General features: G+C 39.6%; 1 long non-coding RNA gene across 1 annotated transcript; it reads left to right on the top strand.

Moving 5' to 3' along the window:
* The first annotated feature begins 85 nt into the window (after positions 1-85).
* On the top strand, positions 86-17,710 carry LOC136764494 (uncharacterized). The gene is made up of 5 exons (XR_010821204.1): positions 86-321; positions 490-590; positions 4,807-4,979; positions 7,914-8,007; positions 16,735-17,710. It is a non-coding gene; the product is annotated as an uncharacterized LOC136764494 (long non-coding RNA).
* Positions 17,711-19,795: the final 2,085 nt, after the last annotated feature.

The following is a 19,795-nucleotide window of genomic DNA, read 5'->3' as shown; positions in this document are numbered from 1 at the left end:
TAGACATCCGTATTAATACAACTGCGCTGCTTTTACAAGCGTTGATTGGGTTACTGCATTGCATTAAGATCCATTAATTTTTTCGGGATTATCAATCTAAATGAATGCACTGACAAATAAAGTAAATTGTTAAAACTCAAACTTGAGATTTATACTGGGGCACGTCTAGCGACGCCCGTGCTTTCTACCTTCTTGTCTGCCTGCCTGTCTCTGGTCTTAACATTATTATTTTCTCTACATTTTTTTACAGCTGCGCCAGATTCTTGCAGACTCCACAGCCCTGGCATTCAAGCTCCCAAGCACTGAGTTCACTGCTTTCAAGTGAGTCCACATACACTAACGAATTTGTACATTCATGGATACATCAAAATGCTACCGATCTTTCGGTCTCTGTTATTCTCTGTCGGTGCAGTGGCAATGCACGGCAGTATCTAGTCAATCAGTGTGTCTATGCTGTATTATTAACTCTCTCCTCCCCCGCCCCCACAGCAATGCGAGCAACGAGTTACAAGCCCAAGTGGAGTATGTGTACCAGGACGGAGTTATTACCACCGGCAGTCCATTCCTGGCCGCCATCTTGACCTTCAGTGGTGAGTGCACGCTAATAAAACATTACAAAAGCATGCCCTCTTTATTAGGGCTGTCAAATGATTATTTTTTTTAATCACAATTAATCTTACATTTTCACGAATTAATATATAATCACGTTAAAATGACATAAAACATATACATTACAGTACTGTGCAAACGTTTTACGCAGGTGTGAAAAAATGCTGTAAAGTAAGAATGCTTTTAAAAATAGACATGCTATTGTTAATAGATTATATTTATCAATTAACAAAATGCAAAGTGAGTGAACAGAAAAATCTACATTATTATTATTATTATTTGTTTGTTTGTTTGTGTGTTTGTTTGTTTCTTGGCAGTCGCCCTAATCCAGAGCGATTTACACAATAATCAATATTTGGTGTGACCATCCTTTGCCTTCAATTACAAATAAAATTACAAGAACTCGTATTCTAAAAAGCTGGGGTGACACCAGTCTACATGTTGCTAAACAAATGTAGAAACCACATCTTTCTGTTGTAGAATTGACGTGGATTCTACATTTTTGAGCATCTTTGTTTCTTGCAACATTATCAAATGAGTTTTGATTTTGTAGAAGCAAAATAACGCAATACAATTATTTACTAATCAAAACTGAGAGAAGTCATGTGGCTGCCTGCTTTGCCATGAGAAAAAAACATAATTAAAATTGTGGAAACAAGCCAAAACCAGTGTGGGACACTGTCAAGAGACTCTCCTTCTAATTTGTTTCTTTTTTTCAGGGTGGATATATGTATTTGTATTATGTATTTGTACTTAAATGAATGGCATTAATGCTGACAGCTTTAGTCTTTATGTGTTGGAATGGTGTATAAAGATTTACTTTAACCGGTTTTGGGTATAAAAACCTGTAGCTCTTATAAAGTTTCTGTTAGCCTCCCTGATCAGTGTTCTTCTAGCTTGGTCATCCAGTTTGGATGGACAGCCTGATCTAGGCAAGGTTGTCATCTTAATTATAATTTTGGCTGTGCTCCAAGGGATATATAAGGCCTTTTATACTGTTATACCCATCCTCTGAGCTGTCCCTTTCGTTCTTTTGAAGTTCCTTGGTGCTCGTGGTTGCATTGAAATGCACTACTCAGTAGAAGGAATCTACAGGAACTGCTGAATTTATCCCAGAATCATGAGAATCATTACCATTTAACACAGGTGGAGGCCACTTAACTTGGTGTGTGATGCTGAAGGCATTTGTAAGTCGCCCTGGCTAAGGGTGTCTGCTTAGATATAATAATAATACCAGCCAAGGTATTTCAGTTTTTCTTTTTAATATTGTTTTCTACAAATTGCAATTGAAATATGTGGGGTAGAGTGTTTAGGATGTTTTAATTCAGAAAATTCAGTTGTAATTCAACTGCTATGCCCTAGATGTCGCTATAGCCTCCAAATTGAAGTATAATTCAATTAACAATCAATACATCAACAAATAGGGCTTTTAGTAATTACTAACATAAACAGTAAGAATTATCATTTAATAAGCATTACATTTAGTTCATGCAATTTTATAGTTCATGGTTTTCTGTGCATCAATTTGAATTTCATTTATTTTGTACAACTTATAATTTATCTCTATACCACAGTGAATATGGATATTTACCCATTGCCAGTGGCAGTTAAAACTTGTAGAGGATTGGAAAGCCGTACTTATAATGTACATTTACTGTACATTTGATTGACCACTTTCTGAGGCAGATATCCCATTCCTACCATAGCAGGATGTTGCATACCTTTTGTTTCAGGGTTCCTTTGTTATATATGCAGGCAAGCAAACAACTGTTACACCCAACTCCTGAGTGTCTGCAATCTTGACGGGTAAAACCTGTTTCTGGACAAGAGCTGTACCAGCTATTGTCTTTATGCAAACCTGGTCCTCAACCCATCTGCAAGTGAGGGCCATGTTGAATGCAGATTCCAGTTTTATTTTAGGGAAGTTAATTTTTCCCTCTTCACTTGTTTCCTAAATTACTGCTCATATTGTTTTATATGTATGTTGGATTTCCAATTCTTGCTGTGCTTGTTCTTAGTGCTGCCATCTACTACTGTTTTCAGCAAACTGTTGGTGTAATGCGGAACATGTTCATATCCCATCCAAAAAAATCGGATGACGTCAGGAATTATTTAGTTTAGAACATAAGAACATAAGAAAGTTTTCAAACGAGAGGAGGCCATTTGACCCATTGTGCTCGTTTGGTGTCCATTAATAACTAAGTGATCCAGTCTATTTTTAAATGTTCCCAAATTTTCAGTTTCAACCACATCGCTGGGGAGTTTGTTCCAGATTGTGACACCTCTCTGTGTGAAGAAGTGTCTCCTGTTCTCTGTCTTGAATGCCTTGAAGCCCAATTTCCATTTGTGTCTGTGGGTCCGTGTGTCTCTGCTGATCTGGAAAAGCTCCTCTGGATTGATGTGGTCAGGGGCGTCGTAAGGGGGTAGGCATCCCAGGCAATTGCCTGGGGCCCTGGGCTGGGTGGGGGCCCAAATGGGAAAACTCCGCCCTCCCCCCGCTCTCACTGGGAGAAAATACACCGTCAGGAATTATTTTGCTTGGGGCCCCCACATACTCTAGAACCACCACTGGACTGGTTGTTAACCTCTGGCATGCTATCTGTTTTTCTTCTGTAAAAACCTCTGTGAAATACTCACTTTACATTTGCCACATCTTGTTCGTTTTCCAAGATACTTCCATTTTTGCCCTTTATCTGTTTCACTTCCTCCTTTATTGGCCTCTTGCTGTTGTAGTATTGAAAAAAGCTCTTTGCATTAGTTTTAGCTCCAAGAGCTATGTTTCTTTCTATTTCCCTCTTTGCTTTCCGGATCGCTTTCTTAACATCTCTTTTCAGTTCAATATATTGTTTGTATTTTGTTTAATCTCTATCCCTTTTGTATGCACTATACATTTTCTTTCTCTTTATATTTTTTGCATACTTCTATTAAACCATTTTGTCCAATGTTTTTTGGTCCTCAACTTGCTAAGTTTTGGTACAGATTTCTCCTGAGCCTCAAGTAGTATATTCTTAAAATGTAACCATCCATTTTCAACTGATTCTGTATCCAGGGTGCTACAGTCTACCTCTTCTAAGTGCCACCTCTTACCTTCAAGGTTTGCTTTTCTAAAATTGTTTTAGACTTGGTCCTTGTTTTTTGAAAGACTGCCTCAAAGCTAATCATATTGTGATCACAATTTGCCATTGGTTTTCTAACTACTGTCCCTCTGACTCTATCTTGGTCATTTGCAAATACCAAGTCAATGCATGCACTGTCTCCATGGTTGGTTCCCAGACAAATTGAGTTAGAAAGCAATCATTTACTATCTCAACCATTTCTATTTCTGCTTCTGTAGTCCCAACTGGGCTTTCCCAGTCTATGTTTGGGAAATTGAAATCCCCCATGATAACAGCCACATCCTTGCTACATGCAGTCCTGATTACACTGTACAATGCAACATCTTTCTGAATATCTGAATTGGGTGGTCTGTAACACACTCCTACCACTAATCCTCCAGATCTTTTGTTCAAAAGTTTGACCCGCAAAGATTCTGTTTCATTACTAGGATCTAATTTGAGTTCTTCAGCCTCAGTGTCTCTTTTGACATATAATGCTACCCCACCACCTCTTCAATTTTGCCTGTCCCTCCTGAACTGTGTGTATCCTTTCAAGTTGTATTCATCCCCATCATTTTCTGTAAGCCATGTTTCTGTCACTCCTACAACATCATAGTCACACGCCAGCACTGTTGGCTTCTAGGTCTAACATCCTGTTCCTTATACTCCTGGCATTGATGTACAAACATTTCAGGACTTTCCTACTAGCAGTTTCCTTTTGTTTTCTTTCCTTACGGATCATGTCCCATTGTCAGAGCTCCCTGCCCCCCTGGTCCCTAGTTTAAAAGATTCTCAATTACTCTGCACATACGTTCTCCCAATGCATTAGCCCCCTTCTGTTTAGATGTAGGCCGTCCGGTTTGTACAGGTCCCATCTATCCCAGAAGAAAGACCAATGCTCCATTGTTTTGTTTATATTGCATATTTTGTTCATTTTCTCCAGATTGGTAATGTTCTTCTGTCTGTAAATGAGAATAATATAATTGGAATCTAACAACTGTATATTTTTAAAACAACTCAATCTGCCCCATTTTATGTGTCCTTTATTGTAACTTTATGAACTCAGTTCGACTCAACTGTTTCTACATTCTCTCACACATAGGTAATCTGCCTCCTGCCACCACTTCTGCTTTTGTTGAAGCCCCTCTTCCAGTCCTGCTGCCTGACACCACAGCCATCCCTGGCAGCAGAGGGGGCTTCCCTGCCTGGGCCCTGGCCATCATCATCCCCTGTGGCATTGCCCTGCTCCTGCTGCCCCTGTGGATCCTGCTCTGTGTGAGTTTTCCATAGCGCTGTGTGTGTGAGGCTCTATAGAGCACTATGTGTGTGTGCGTGTGTGTGTGTGTGGTGGGGCGGGTTTGTAAATGTTTTGTCCCCAATAAAAGCTCACATCTACCTGTCATGACAATTTTAGGTTCACCACACTCAACAGTGTCTGCCACATTCCTATGGTTGGGCTGCAGTATTGTCAGTGCATTGGAGCTAAAGTGTTCTCTTGTAAGTTAAATTAGGAGCATGAAAGACATTTTCTTACCTTCTAGTAGCTCTTGCTGTAATCAGAATCAATCCATCCTGGCTTTGGCTTCAGCAAAATATTTGATTATGTTCTCCATATTCAAGGATCTCTGCTCTCTGCTCAATAGAGATAATTTGATAAACCTTTCAGTCTTTCCTGGGACAAGGTTTACTGTAAGTACATTTTAATCAGCTTGAAGGAGGAGAAACAGAAACTCCTCTCACCTGAGGTGACAGTGACTGGCAAAGTCTATAGTAAACACAGGGCAATGCTCAAATTGCCATACAGCTCCAACAGATTATCCTTGTAGATGAAATGCAGCATTTCTGTCAGAGAAGCAATGTGATATGGAAAACAATGACTGCTGCCCCCCTTCAAGAACCAAGTCCTGTCTGTCAATATTATTTATTTATTTATTTATTTATGTATGTATGTATGTATGTATTTATTGGCAGACGCCCTTATCCAGGGCAACTTATTAAACATAAGTGCAATAGAATGTGCAAAAATACAGTTCAGTACAAGGCATCAAACATTACAAATTCAGATTTACATAATACAAAGCAATTCAAAGCATAATACATTTTACAAATTCCAATTTACACAAGTGAATACAATAAATGAGGTCTTACATCCTGGATAGTAAAAGCTAAGTGTGGTCAAGATGTTAGGTCACAGTCAAGGGCTATGGGAAAGGGAGCAAAGGGGAAATCAAAATAATATCTTCTAGTGTGTGCTCCAGGTTTCTGCATGACTCCTCCAGTGTGTCTTCTTGAACGGATATCTTCATGTTATATTATGTAGCGTAAGGTACACTTATACATTTCAGTTAAAGAAGTGAATTTAAGTATCACCTTATCAAGAATCCTGGAATCTTGTAGAACTCCATTTCCATAATAATTGGACGCAGACACCAATTCCAAAGATATAAATTCTCAAATGTATTAAAAACAAAGATTAAATGTAGCACTACACTAGTTATACAAAAAGGGAAAAACGAATTAAAATTCACTCAAGATCAACAAATCAAAGACAAATCACTTCCGTGACCAAATCAAAGAACATGGAATCGCATATGATAACACACAAATCGTTACACAAAATTACAAACGCATTGACTACAATACCGGTTAGTAAGACGAAGGCGAATCTCTCATTAGTATTGTTCCGGTTCCGGTTCTGACAACAGAGCTACAGGTTGAGCTGTGGCAGTGAGTTACCGATTCAGGTGAGAGAGAGAGAGAAAGTACTGTGCGCTACTTTTTATGCCTGATAGATCATAGGTGATTGGTTCTTGAGTTTGCGAGATTGGATTTTGGTGCCAGCCCCCAGTCTCCTATTGGAGGAGGCTCGATTCATGCCTGATGTCAATCCATGCCATCTTTTGGAAATGCCGGTTGCCTGGGTTTGTACTTCTGTTTCGGGATTTCGGCTCTCGCCCACTTCAAAGGGTTTTATTACCTCCATGCCATATTCCCCAGACATTTTCACAGCAGGGATGACAAGCCATTTGGCCCACTCTAGGTGAGCCAACTCCCTAAACTGTCATTTTGACATAGAGCAGTTCATGGGCCGATGAGCTCAGGAATTCTGGTAACTTTAGGGGAGAAGTCCTCTTTAGATCAGAGCTCCAGCTAAGGGCTAGAATGCTCTATCAAAATACACCCCCCCCCGCCCCCCCTAACGCTACACTACTGAATATAAAAATCCAAACAAAGAAAAAAATTGTTCTAACTTTGTGAACCTTTCACCGACACAATTCAGGGTTATATCAACCAGGGGAAGGAAAAAATATTGCTTAAAGTGCTGTTCTGGTGTGAATTGAGTTTCCTCTGTGCTCTCACAATGTATTGCCCCAGGGTCAGCTCTTGCATGTGGCTGATGTCTGGGGTGCAGTCCATTATGACTGAAAAATATTTTGACTCTTTCACTTTCTGCACAATTGCAGCTCATGTTTTCTGCTAAACTAATGCAGATGGATGGTGTTACTCAAGAAATGATCCTTGATTTCTTTTTTGTCAATCCTTCTAAGATGTTCACTCTTTTTGGCATCAAACTGTGCCAACAGCACTATCTGTCCAAGAAAGTTGCCATTATGGGGCTCATAAATTTTCCCTAAATGTCCTCTTAATGCCTGGTTGCATTCTGCCAAATGGCAAACAATGGCAATCATTAAGCTTAACACAGCCCTCCAGTGCTATGAAATTGTGGGAAGCTGACCTGGTGTTTTAAACAGGGCATTTTAAATCCTGGAGGTTCTTTTAGGAAATTAAACATAATGTTTCAGCTACATTAAAAAGAAATGGTGCCCGACAGTACACAAGAACCTATATTAAAACACAAGCGCTCTTGCTCTCACTTCGCCTCCCCAAAATATTCAAAGTCATGATTACATTGTACAATCAAAATAATAAAATGGATTTCATAGGCCCAACGTGTGTGTGCTCTATGAAATATAATTATTTTACTTCATCAGAGAAAATATAAATTTTGTTGCAACTTGTAGCAGCACTACCAGGCATCGGGAGGCCCCAGCACGGTTTGTGTGTTATGAAACAATGCCACTGTGTATGTGTGTGTGTCTATAGAGCAGTGTGTTCGTGTGTCTCTATAGCACAGTATGTGAGTGTCTCTAAATTATTTTGCTGTGTCATTGAGCAGTCTCTCTCTCTCTCTCTCTCTATGTACCACAGTGCCTGCTGTGTGGCGCAGGATTCAGAAGGAGATGGAGAAGGAGACAGACATACCAAGTGCAGTACCCCACCAGGAGTAGCCTGTTCTAACAAGGTGAGACAGTGCCCTAATTCCAGGGAGAAGGTCAGCATTATTTAGCCACAAGACAAAAGAATCAAAGTATCATAGGATGTGAACCATTATTACTCATTTCTTAGCAGACACCCTTATCCACAGTGACAGTTGTTACAATATATCATTTTTTTTTTGTACCCATTTATATAGCTGGGCATTTACAGGAGCAATCCAGGTAAAGTACACTGCTCAGCAGTGCCCCCACCAGTGATTGAACCCACAACCCTGTGCTCCAGAGTCCTAACCACTACTCCACAGTACTACATGCAATGGATTGCTCTGCCACAGTAGAGACATAAGGCGCATTTACACTGCCATTTCCGATCTGGGTCAAATGCATTGGTAGCATTTGATCCTGTTTAGAAATGGCAGTGTAAACACTCGGCTATCTGATCAAATGTTTCTCTCAGGGAGATGGTACAGATTGGGATCAAATGCATCTGTATCATTTGATCCTGGCAGTGTAAACACTTGACCGGCTCAAGTTCTAGCATGCACTACGGTGGTGTTTGTTTTAGAGATGGGGGGCAGACAAACAGCCTGCACATCAGTGGAGCAGATAGGAGAACACGTCCCTACTTCCCGTATTATAAATAGAATATTGTTAAAATGAACACTAAATGGCTTGTTATTTTATGTTAGCATAAAATATATAATTGTATTTTAATTTTAAGTGCTTCAGCTGCTAAAAATAACTTACGTTATGTTTTCAAAACATATTAGTATATTTATTTAAAATGCCTTGGTAAAGAAAAAATATGCAAGTGCGTTGGGATAAAACTACAGTTTTTGATATAGTTATATGTTATAAATGACTAATTTAATAAATGCATATAATGAAGTTTGGACCCCTGTGGCGGCTGAAAGTTGATCCTGATCAAATGGCAGTGTAAACGCAACACTACTGATCGTGATCAAATGTGCCGATGCATTTGATCCGGATCATAAATAGCAGTGTAAATGCGCCTATTAACACACTACGCCAGAAGACCCGGTTGGACTACAGCCATAGCCACACCCCCAGTGAGTGACCTCACATGTTATGCTTGCACTTATAAGAGTCAATAAAATTAGTTGATATTCCTGAGAGATAGAGTGAGTCCAGACTCTTTTTTCCCTGGCTAGAAATTGGTGAATCCAAGGAATCTTTATAATTCCTTCACTGTCCGTGGGGCCATTCAGTGACTGCTTTCACAAACTCCTCATTCATGTGAATGCTGTGAACATCCATGATATAGCCAAGGAAACTGATACTCTGTTGATGTAACTCACATTTTTTGCCTTTCACATAAAGCCCATTCAGTGCCCAGGAGACAGTGCAACTCCTGACGTACTTGGGAAATATGTTCTGAGAAAGTTGGGGAGAAAATAAGGATGTTGTTGATGTAAACGATAACAAAACTGATTAAAAAGGTCTCAGCACCTCGTTCACAAAAGCCTGGAATATAGAGGGAGCATTTACAAGACCAAAGGGCATAACCAGATACTCATAGTGCCCACTAGGGATGGTGAACCCAGGTGCAGAGCACAAGGGACTGGTCAGGACAGGTGAGAGGTCTAGGGCTGGTGAACATGAACAACAAGGACAAAGCAAAACTTGTTTACACATTAATTTACTGTATCGGGCATAAAGCAGATGAGATACTGTACGGGTTTGGATTGACTGAAGCTCAGTGTAAAGAGTACAAAACAGTTATAAACAAATTATACAAACAAACAGAGTACTTCACAGGGAAAAGGAACATTATATATGAGAGTGTAGCAGCCAATAATGTAATAACTACCGTTAATGTACTAACTGCCAATAATGTAATAAATGTTCCATTCTTAATGTAATAAAAGTCGATAATGTAATAACTTACCAATAATGTAATAATATACTTATATCACTGTGTGTTTTATTTATTAAGTGTCAGACCTCCATAACACTTATGCTTACTGTTGCTTCTTCCAGGTGCTGGCCCACAACTGAATATTATCTAAGTCCCTTTAAATTGCATGTGCTACCGAGATTGTATCTGCTGAGCCACCTATTCTAGTATTATATACAGTATTCATCAACCAGTTCATAATCCATCTACTTACATTACCCTGAATGCCTACAGCTTCCAATTTGGGAATCAGTCTTTGGTGTGGAACCTTATCAAAAGCTTTTTGAAAATCTAATTATATCATATCATATGCTTTTACATGATCTACAGCTGCAGTTGCATGTTCAAAAAATTCAAATAAATTAGTAAGACATGATCTGCCTCGTCTAAACCTGTGTTGACTATCTCCAAGAATATGGTTTTCATTAAGATGCTCCTCTATTTTCTGTCAAATCATTTTTTCCAAATATATGACGTTAATGTATGTGCATGGTCTGTAATTTCCTGGCTCAGTTTTGTCCCCTTTCTTGTGGATTGGCATGACAGCCATCTTCCAGTCAGTTGGCACATCCCCTGTTCTAAGTGTCATTTGAAATATTTGGGTTAGCGGCCTATAAATAATTTCGGCCTATAAATAATTTCCCTAATTTCCCTAAGTACTTTGGAAGTATGACATCTGGCCCAGGTGATTTGAGGAAGAGAACATTTTCCTAGGAGCACTTGATGCTAAAATAAAGGGCTGATGCATGACTGTCATGCTGAATCAAGATAAGATGTCATTTAAAATGGACACAGAAGCAGATTTCACTGCTATCCCAGAATCTATGTATACTGCACTTGCAAAGAAACAGCATCTTCTGACCTGGACGAAATGCTCTAAATGTGCAAGGAATCTTCGCTATGTATATAACTGGATTGAAAAACAGTGAAGGAGGACATCTATGTTTTGTGGAACCTCTTCACACCAAAACTTGCTTGCTTGACTAGATACTTAGATGCAATGCCATCTCAAATGTGGATGGACCTACAAACTGGTGTGCTAGCATAGTTACTGTTGCTAAATCTGACCACACAGTGTGAATGTGTGTAGACCTCACCAAATTAAATTAATCAGTGCATCGGGATAAATTAATCTTGCCTTCTGTTCACCACACACTAGGCATGCTAGGAGGAGCTGCACTCTTCACAAAACTCGATGTGAGTTCTGGATTCTGGCAGATCTGTCTCTGAAACGAACCTCAAAAGGTGACCACATTTATCACTCCATTTGGCCGCTACTGTTTCAAGAGATTGACTTTTGGAATTTCCTCTGCACCAGAATATTTTCAAAAGAGAATGTGTCAAACCCTGGGAGGTTTGCCATATGGATGATATAATTATTATTGAATGTCCCAGAGAGGAGCATGACAGATGAGTAGAAGCTGTCCTAACAAAACTGCAGTGTGCTGGAATCAGGCTAAATCAAAAGAAGTGTGTGTTTGGTAGGGCTGCAACAAATGATTATTTTGAAAACCAATTAATCTGTCAATTACTACTTTGATTAATCAATTAATCAGATTAAAAAAAAAACATACATTCCAGAATTAAATGCAAAAGGTTTGAGATTTTCCTAATCTTGCACAATGCTCTCTTTAAAACAACTTTAGGCAGTTATAAAACCAATAGAAAACATATGTGCAAAAAATAAAGGGTTTTATAAAGTGCATATAGCAACAGGTGTTTTTACATTGTTCTCAATACACAAATCTGTTTTACTTGCTAAACACAAAGAAATATAAAGAAAACACATTAAATTCAGTGTTTACAAGGCTTTTCTACGTCAAATAGCTTTAACGGCAGTCCAATACAGGACTATGGAGGTAGAATGTTTTTTTTTTCTGAAATATTTTCTGTACATTTACATGCACACTGGATCCGATGATGCATCCAATTTTTACATGCATATTTTACGTGCATATTCCTTTTCCCTTTTTTAAAAAAAGCTTATAATCTGTGTGTCTAACCATGATTAACTAGACAACAGAGCAAGTAAATATAGACAGACAATATGTGACAAGCTATTGCAGAGGAGCTGGGCATGAATGGTACCTACTGTCTGATGTAGCTAGAAATCTAGCGAGTGAAATAATTTAATGTTGAAACATGCACTCTGCTTTTGTGTCTTTATTAGTTGTGTTTTTTTAACATCTTTTTAAGAATTATGTAAAAGCTCCTTATTTCTCCACTAGTCCCATTGCAAACTCAAAACGAAACTCAAACATTTCAATTTTTATTTACGATATATATACACCCATCAGCCATAACATTATGACCACTGACAGGTAAAGTGAATATCACTGATAATCTCGTTATCATGGCACCTGTCAGTGGGTGGGATATATTAGGTGAACATTTTGTGCTCAAAGTTGACGTGTTAGAAGCAGGAAAAATGGGCAAGCGTAAGGATCTGAGTGACTTTGACAAGGGCCAAATTGTGATGGCTAGACGACTGGGTCAGAGCAAAACTGCAGCTCTTGTGGGGTTTTCCCAGTCTGCAGTGGTCAGTACCTATCAAAAGTGGTCCAAGGAAGGAAAAGCGGTGAACCGGCAACAGGGTCATGGGGGCGGCCAAGGCTCATTGATGCACGTGGGGAGCGAAGGCTGGCCTGTGTGGTCCGATCCAACAGATGAGCTACTGTAGCTGTAAGTCGCCCTGGATAAGAGCGTATGCTAAATGACAAATAATGTAATGTAATGTAGACGTGTCTGTAAGTGTCCGTCACGCCCACTAAGGAAATTATTATTTTTCAGAAGCGGAGGTGGTTGCTTGACTTGTAGACACAGGGAAGAGATCAGATGGACTCATGGGCTCTGGACTCATAACTGGAAGGTGGTGTGTTCAAATCCCAGGTGGGGCAATGCTGTTGTACCCTTGGGCAAGGTACTTCACTTATGCCCAGCTGTATAAATGGGTACAAATGTACGTTGCCCTGGATAAGAGTGTTTGCTAAATGACAAATAATGAAAAAGTTAATGAAAGAAAGTAAATGATAGAAAGGTGTCAGAACACACAGTGCATTGCAGTTTGTTGTGTATAGGGCTGCCAGATACTACAGCACACCTTCAGAGGTCTAGTGGAGTGCCACTGTTTTGGTGGCAAAACACAATATTAGGCAGGTGGTCATAATGTTATGGCTGATTGGTGTATATATACACTCACCTAAAGGATTATTAGGAACACCATACTAATACTGTGTTTGACCCCCTTTCGCCTTCAGAACTGCCTTAATTCTACGTGGCATTGATTCAACAAGGTGCTGAAAGCATTCTTTAGAAATGTTGGCCCATATTGATAGGATAGCATCTTGCAGTTGATGGAGATTTGTGGGATGCACATCCAGGGCACGAAGCTCCCGTTCCACCACATCCCAAAGATGCTCTATTGGGTTGAGATCTGGTGACTGTGGGGGCCAGTTTAGTACAGTGAACTCATTGTCATGTTCAAGAAACCAATTTGAAATGATTCGACCTTTGTGACATGGTGCCTTATCCTGCTGGAAGTAGCCATCAGAGGATGGTGGTCATAAAGGGATGGACATGGTCAGAAACAATGCTCAGGTAGGCCGTGGCATTTAAACGATGCCCAATTGGCACTAAGGGGCCTAAAGTGTGCCAAGAAAACATCCCCCACACCATTACACCACCACCACCAGCCTGCACAGTGGTAACAAGGCATGATGGATCCATGTTCTCATTCTGTTTACGCCAAATTCTGACTCTGCCATCTGAATGTCTCAACAGAAATCGAGACTCATCAGACCAGGCAACATTTTTCCAGTCTTCAACTGTCCAATTTTGGTGAGCTTGTGCAAATTGTAGCCTCTTTTTCCTATTTGTAGTGGAGAAGAGTGGTACCCGGTGGGGTCTTCTGCTGTTGTAGCCCATCCGCCTCAAGGTTGTACGTGTTGTGGCTTCACAAATGCTTTGCTGCATACCTCGGTTGTAACGAGTGGTTATTTCAGTCAAAGTTGCTCTTCTATCAGCTTGAATCAGTCGGCCCATTCTCCTCTGACCTCTAGCATCAACAAGGCATTTTCGCCCACAGGACTGCCGCATACTGGATGTTTTTCCCTTTTCACACCATTCTTTGTAAACCCTAGAAATGGTTGTGTGTGAAAATCCCAGTAACTGAGCAGATTGTGAAATACTCAGACCGGCCCGTCTGGCACCAACAACCATGCCACGCTCAAAATTGCTTAAATCACCTTTCTTTCCCATTCAGACATTCAGTTTGGAGTTCAGGAGATTGTCTTGACCAGGACCACACCCCTAAATGCATTGAAGCAACTGCCATGTGATTGGTTGGTTAGATAATTGCATTAATGAGAAATTGAACAGGTTTTCCTAATAATCCTTTAGGTGAGTGTATATATATATATATATATATATATATATATATATATATTTTTTTTTTTTTTTTTAATTCAATGGCACTAATTTGATCCCATAGTCCGAGCCATCTGTAGCAATGTGCCACGGCTGTGCAATGCACTTCCAGTGGCTTTGTGAAATGCTACACTTCTTAAAGACATTTCTTAATTAACAATTGTTAGTTTTTAAATCCTCTTAGCCTTTTATTGCTTGCTTCCCTTTATTGGCTAACATGCTTGATTTTACTTTGTTTTGTTTGTATGTACTGTACTGCTGTATTGCACTATATTGTATTAATAACTAATGTATCTTTTTACTGCTGTGACTCTTGTTTGACTTATAGCGCATGGATATATTAAGCACATTATAAACAAAATTTATTATATCATTATTAATATAATGAAAACTGGTAGCTTATGCCTCAAGAGCACTGACGCTCATGGAACAACACTATGCTCAAATATAGAAAGAGATCCTAGCGCTTGTTTGGGCATGTGAGTGATTTAGTTGCTACCTCATATTGCCTGCTTGAGACAGATCACGTACCAAATGTTTGGATGACCTCCCACCAAGGCTACAGAGATTCTGGGTGTGTCTCATGAAATATTCGTATGACATCACACATATGTCAAGGAATTTACGACACCAGATACATTGTCCAGGATGCCATGTCAAAATGATGTCAGCGATACAGACTCAACGCTCTTGGAAGGTAATAACATTTATCTTGCTCACATCAATACTAATCTTCCTGCTTCACAAAGCAGACTGGATCAAATCTGAGAGAAGCTGCTTAAAGACCCTATTTGCCATGTCATTACATTCTGTGAGATCAAATGGCCACAAAATATAAAAAGGACAGAGGAACTGAGACCCTTTTGGCTTGAGAGACACATGCTGACTGTCCTAGATGGCCTTTCTTATCAATGGGACCACACTGGTGATACCTCCTTCTCTTCAACCAACAATTCTTGACCGACTCCATCACATGCATCAAGGCATTGTAAAGTGCAAGCAAAGGGTCAAACTGGCCTCAGCACCCCGTTAGGTATTTTAGTTGACTGCTGTGACATATGCAGAAAACTCAGAAGGACCACAGTAGAACCTCTCACTGGCTTCTGATTATCCATGGCAAAAAAGTTGCCACAGATCTTTTTGACCTGAAAGGATATAAATACCTGCTTACAGTTGATTACTACTCTCGGTACGTGGAGATCGACATCCTCAGCAGCTATTGTGGAACACCTCAAAGCACAGTTTGCATTACATGGAATTCAAGAGACCGTTGTGTCAGACATTGGACCCTAATACTGCTGTTTACTTTCAGTGCAGTTGCAAAACCATATGGATTTCAATACCTTACCAGTAACCCATGACACCCACAGGCAAATGGAGAGGTGGATAGGGCAGTCCAGATGATCAAACAGCTGCTCTTGAAAACACATGATCCCTATCAAGCATTGTTAGCTTACTATTCCACTCCACTACCAACAGAGAGAAGTTGGAGCAATTTGAATGTTGCAGCCGTGAGAAGAATAAACAAGCACATGACCATAGGCACTGAGCACAATCCTTGTCACCACTCACCACTGGAGAACTTGTCTGGATTTCTGACCAAGCTAAAATGATAAGACAACATGCTCCAAGATCATATATGATGAGGACCCTACAAGGTGAGATAGGACGAAACAGGCGACAGATTTTGCGCCTCACTTAATCCAGAGAAGAAGAGAAGAGGGATGTGGATTGGTCTTACTTACCTGATGGAGAGCCAACAACCATGACACAACAACATGCACCTGCTAATCTGCAGCCACAGGTGACAATCAAACCTCCTGTATAGAGGCGAGGAACCTATTCAAAATCTGGACGGTTATCAGTTCCTCCCATAAGACTGAATCTGTAGTTCACTGTTGTTACAAATGCAAATGAATAAAGAGCCAGAATGAACCTCTAATTTAGCCTGGAGTGCTCAGGCAGTCTACCCTGACCTCCATAGTTAGACATGTAAAAAAGTGTTTGAGTTTAAAATATGTTTAGACAAAATGTGTTTCTTTTAGCAGAAGGGGAGATTTAGTGGTAGGATGGATTACAGCCATAGCCACACCCTCAGTGGGTGACCTCACAGGTTATGCTTGCACTAACAAGAGTCAATAAAGTTAGTTGCTGTTCCTGAGAGCTCACAGAGGGGTTACTTCACAATGAGCCCCATTACATCAACACTGTGTCAATCTGATCCCCACTGCACATCATATCATTGTAGTTTGTTGTCACTGTATTTTGTGATCATTTTCGTTCAATCTAAGTTTGATGTGCTACCTTGTGTGCTGATTTTAATTTTGTCTTTGAGTATGAATGCTGGATATTGTTTAATTGCTCTTTATGTGATGGTTTTGGTGAAAATTGTTTTTTTGTTTTTTTTCAGACACTCTAGATGTATACCAAATGTATACAGATGTATATTAACAGATTACTGGATATTCTGTGAAGTGGGGCAGAAGAAGACCAAACTACTGTTCCTATTGCAACACTGAGATTCACGCATAGGGTCTCTCATCTCTGTCACCACAGAGCTGGGCATTGCAGATTCTCATTATGTATTGCAAAGTTCAATTTTGTTATTATCATTATTAGTATAACAGTTAGTATAAAAACATACACCTTTATATACATGTCCCATGTATTAGTGTCTATGATCAAGGATGCAGTACACAGTACAAAAGTGCAATTTTATAGAGACAATAAACATTTATTACAAAATCTCTGTATAAACATATGATAAGACATTAATGTTATATGATATGAAATTATATTAATTTGGGCATTATTTATTTAACATATTAAAGGTTATCTGTGCATACCAAGCAAATCATTAAATGTTTCTTTTAGATGTGTGTTTAAGTGTTTGTGTGCGTGTGTGCGTGTGCACGTGTGTGTGCACATGTGACACCTGTCTTTTGATATTTTGGCATAGACTATGGTATAAGGTATTCTTCAACAAACCATATACTTGGTCATTGTTGCTGATCCTCCACCTACATTCTTCCCAGATTGCTATAGGTATGATGGCTGTACAGTTCAAGTGGGTCAGAGATACTTCAATACCACCGATAGCCAGTCCAGAGTGGCAAAACATTTCAGTAGTTCCCAGTGTACAAAACCTGTGATTGGGGCAGGATCTCTGGAGCCCCAGACCAATACTCACCTATATTCACCAATAGAAAAGGAGTTATATTCCCACAGTGCATATACTGTATTATGTGCAAATGATATATGTATTGTCTGTATCACAGATATTGTTTATTTACTGGACTATTTTGTTTATCTTTTTTTTTTTTTGTAAAAGCTTTTGGCAATACCAGCTCACTCTTGTCATGCCAATAAAGCACACTGAACTAGAATTTATTTGTATATGTCCCTCTCTTCCTCCCTCTTTCTTTCTCTCTCCCTCTCTCAATCAGTTTCACCGTCTTTGATTCACAGACAGAAAGACAGAAACAGAAAGAGTATATTTATTTATATTAATATTTTTGCAGATGTCCAGTTGAAATCTAAAATATATTATATTCATTTTGGATATGTACTCTCTTTAAATTGTAGTTTTCATTGGAATTTGATTCTAAAGATTGATTGTTTTGAATTAATTAACTATAAAGTGTTGTCTTAAAGACTCATCACTGAAACAGTCTGGGTGGGACAGACAAAGGTCAACACATGAAGAAACAGGGGACACAGGACAAAATACTGACACCTCCTAAAACCCACAAACTATTTAAATTACAATTGCGACCACCATTTATCCATGTGGGGGGGTGCTCCCAGCATGCACATGTCCCCAATATGCTAATGCAATGCAGTATCCCCCCACCCACATTGCAATGCTGTATCACCATGTGTCACCAATGCTGTTACATGGTGCTCTTGAAGGTGTGGTATATGAGCAGTTATCGTTTTGGAACTGGAGAGAATGTTGTTAAAACATTGTTTGTTGTTTGAATTTGTAATGTTTGATGCCTTGCACTTAACTGTATTCTTGCACTTTGTATTGCACTTATGTTGTAAGCCTGCCAAGAAATAATAATAATAATAATAATAATAATAATAATAATAATAATAATAAAAGGATTGCAGTTTATATATAAACATTGACTTTTTTACGTTAGTATGTGTCCCAAAATATTTAAACAATGAGTCAACAATGGGCAGCCATCCTTACAATAATAATAATAATAATAATGTTCCTGCCCATGACCTCAGTGCACAATGTAATATACAAAGCATCAACATTCCTCCATGAAAAACAGTTTACACCTACAAATGTCTCTGAGGATTAGTGAGCTATTTAAGGAAGGGAGGGATTTTTTTATTATTAACAGAGATAATGTATTTCGACACTGCTGTGTCTCCATCAGTTAGCCAGATAGGAGTGTCGAAACATGTTGTTTCTTGTTTTTTGGGGTCCGCCCTTTGCAAATCGTCCAGGGGGCGGGACAAGTGTTTACGTCATATTACTATAATCCTGTCTCCCATAGGTGCTCAAGGCTGCCACTCCCGAAAACCGCAGCTCTCTAGCTTTCGAATGAGCCTAGTTACGCCATTTCCGTGTAAGCAGGGCTGGGATACCGGCCCTTTAAGAAACCCGTATGTTTTTTTGGTGACGGCCAGAGCGGAGGGGGGGGCGCATTCCAGGCCCTGCTACCCGAATGCTGTCCGTCATGAACGGGTCTGTCATTCTCTTACAGGGCGGGGCTGTAGGCTGTAGCTTTCCAATGATACCAAACACGCCCATATCTGAGCAAGTCCGGCTGCGCTGAGGTGTGTGTTTGTGTGAGAGCTCACAGAGCGCACATGGGGAAGACAGGACGCTTAATGAATAGACGCGATACAGCAAGAAAACCAAATACAAAGTAGAAAAATAGAATCTGACACAAAAAATAAAACACCTTACCCTTCAAAAACTAATCATAGATGCCGAGTCTGTTTACAGCACTATGAAAGCCACTGACAGTGTGATCTGCAAAATAATAAAATGCCATGGCAACTTGCTGGCTGGGATGAGTTACTGCAACAGCAGTAAATAATAGCATGTGTCTATGTAAGGCCTAAAGTGACAATATTCAAAATCCAGATGTTTGGAATTCTGTTTCCCTGTTTAGTATTCTTTTTTACTTGTATATAGGTATTCCGGCTGTTGTTAGTGTAGCGATCTGGGATTGGGGGGGTCATTTGGGGTGTGTTTATGTCACTTCCTGTGTGGTTATGCAACTGGGCTTAGTTCCGGGGGTCAGGGGTTGGCCCAGCTCGGGAACACGGCGCTCGCCATGCCGGGAAAAGCGGTGCTCGTTACAGTAGTCTAATATAAATGGCTGTAATTTCTGTCAAAAGTCTGCATGGACCACTAAAAAAGTGTTATATTGAACATAAATTCATTTTTTTCTTATAAGTGCTTTTGTTTTTCTTCAATTGTTTGATTTCTGTATTAACTC

Source organism: Amia ocellicauda, chromosome 12 (assembly GCF_036373705.1).
Source record: "Amia ocellicauda isolate fAmiCal2 chromosome 12, fAmiCal2.hap1, whole genome shotgun sequence".
Taxonomy (NCBI): domain Eukaryota; kingdom Metazoa; phylum Chordata; class Actinopteri; order Amiiformes; family Amiidae; genus Amia; species Amia ocellicauda.
The sequence above is the reverse complement of the archived record's forward strand: the minus strand, read 5'-3'. Positions and strand labels throughout refer to the sequence as shown.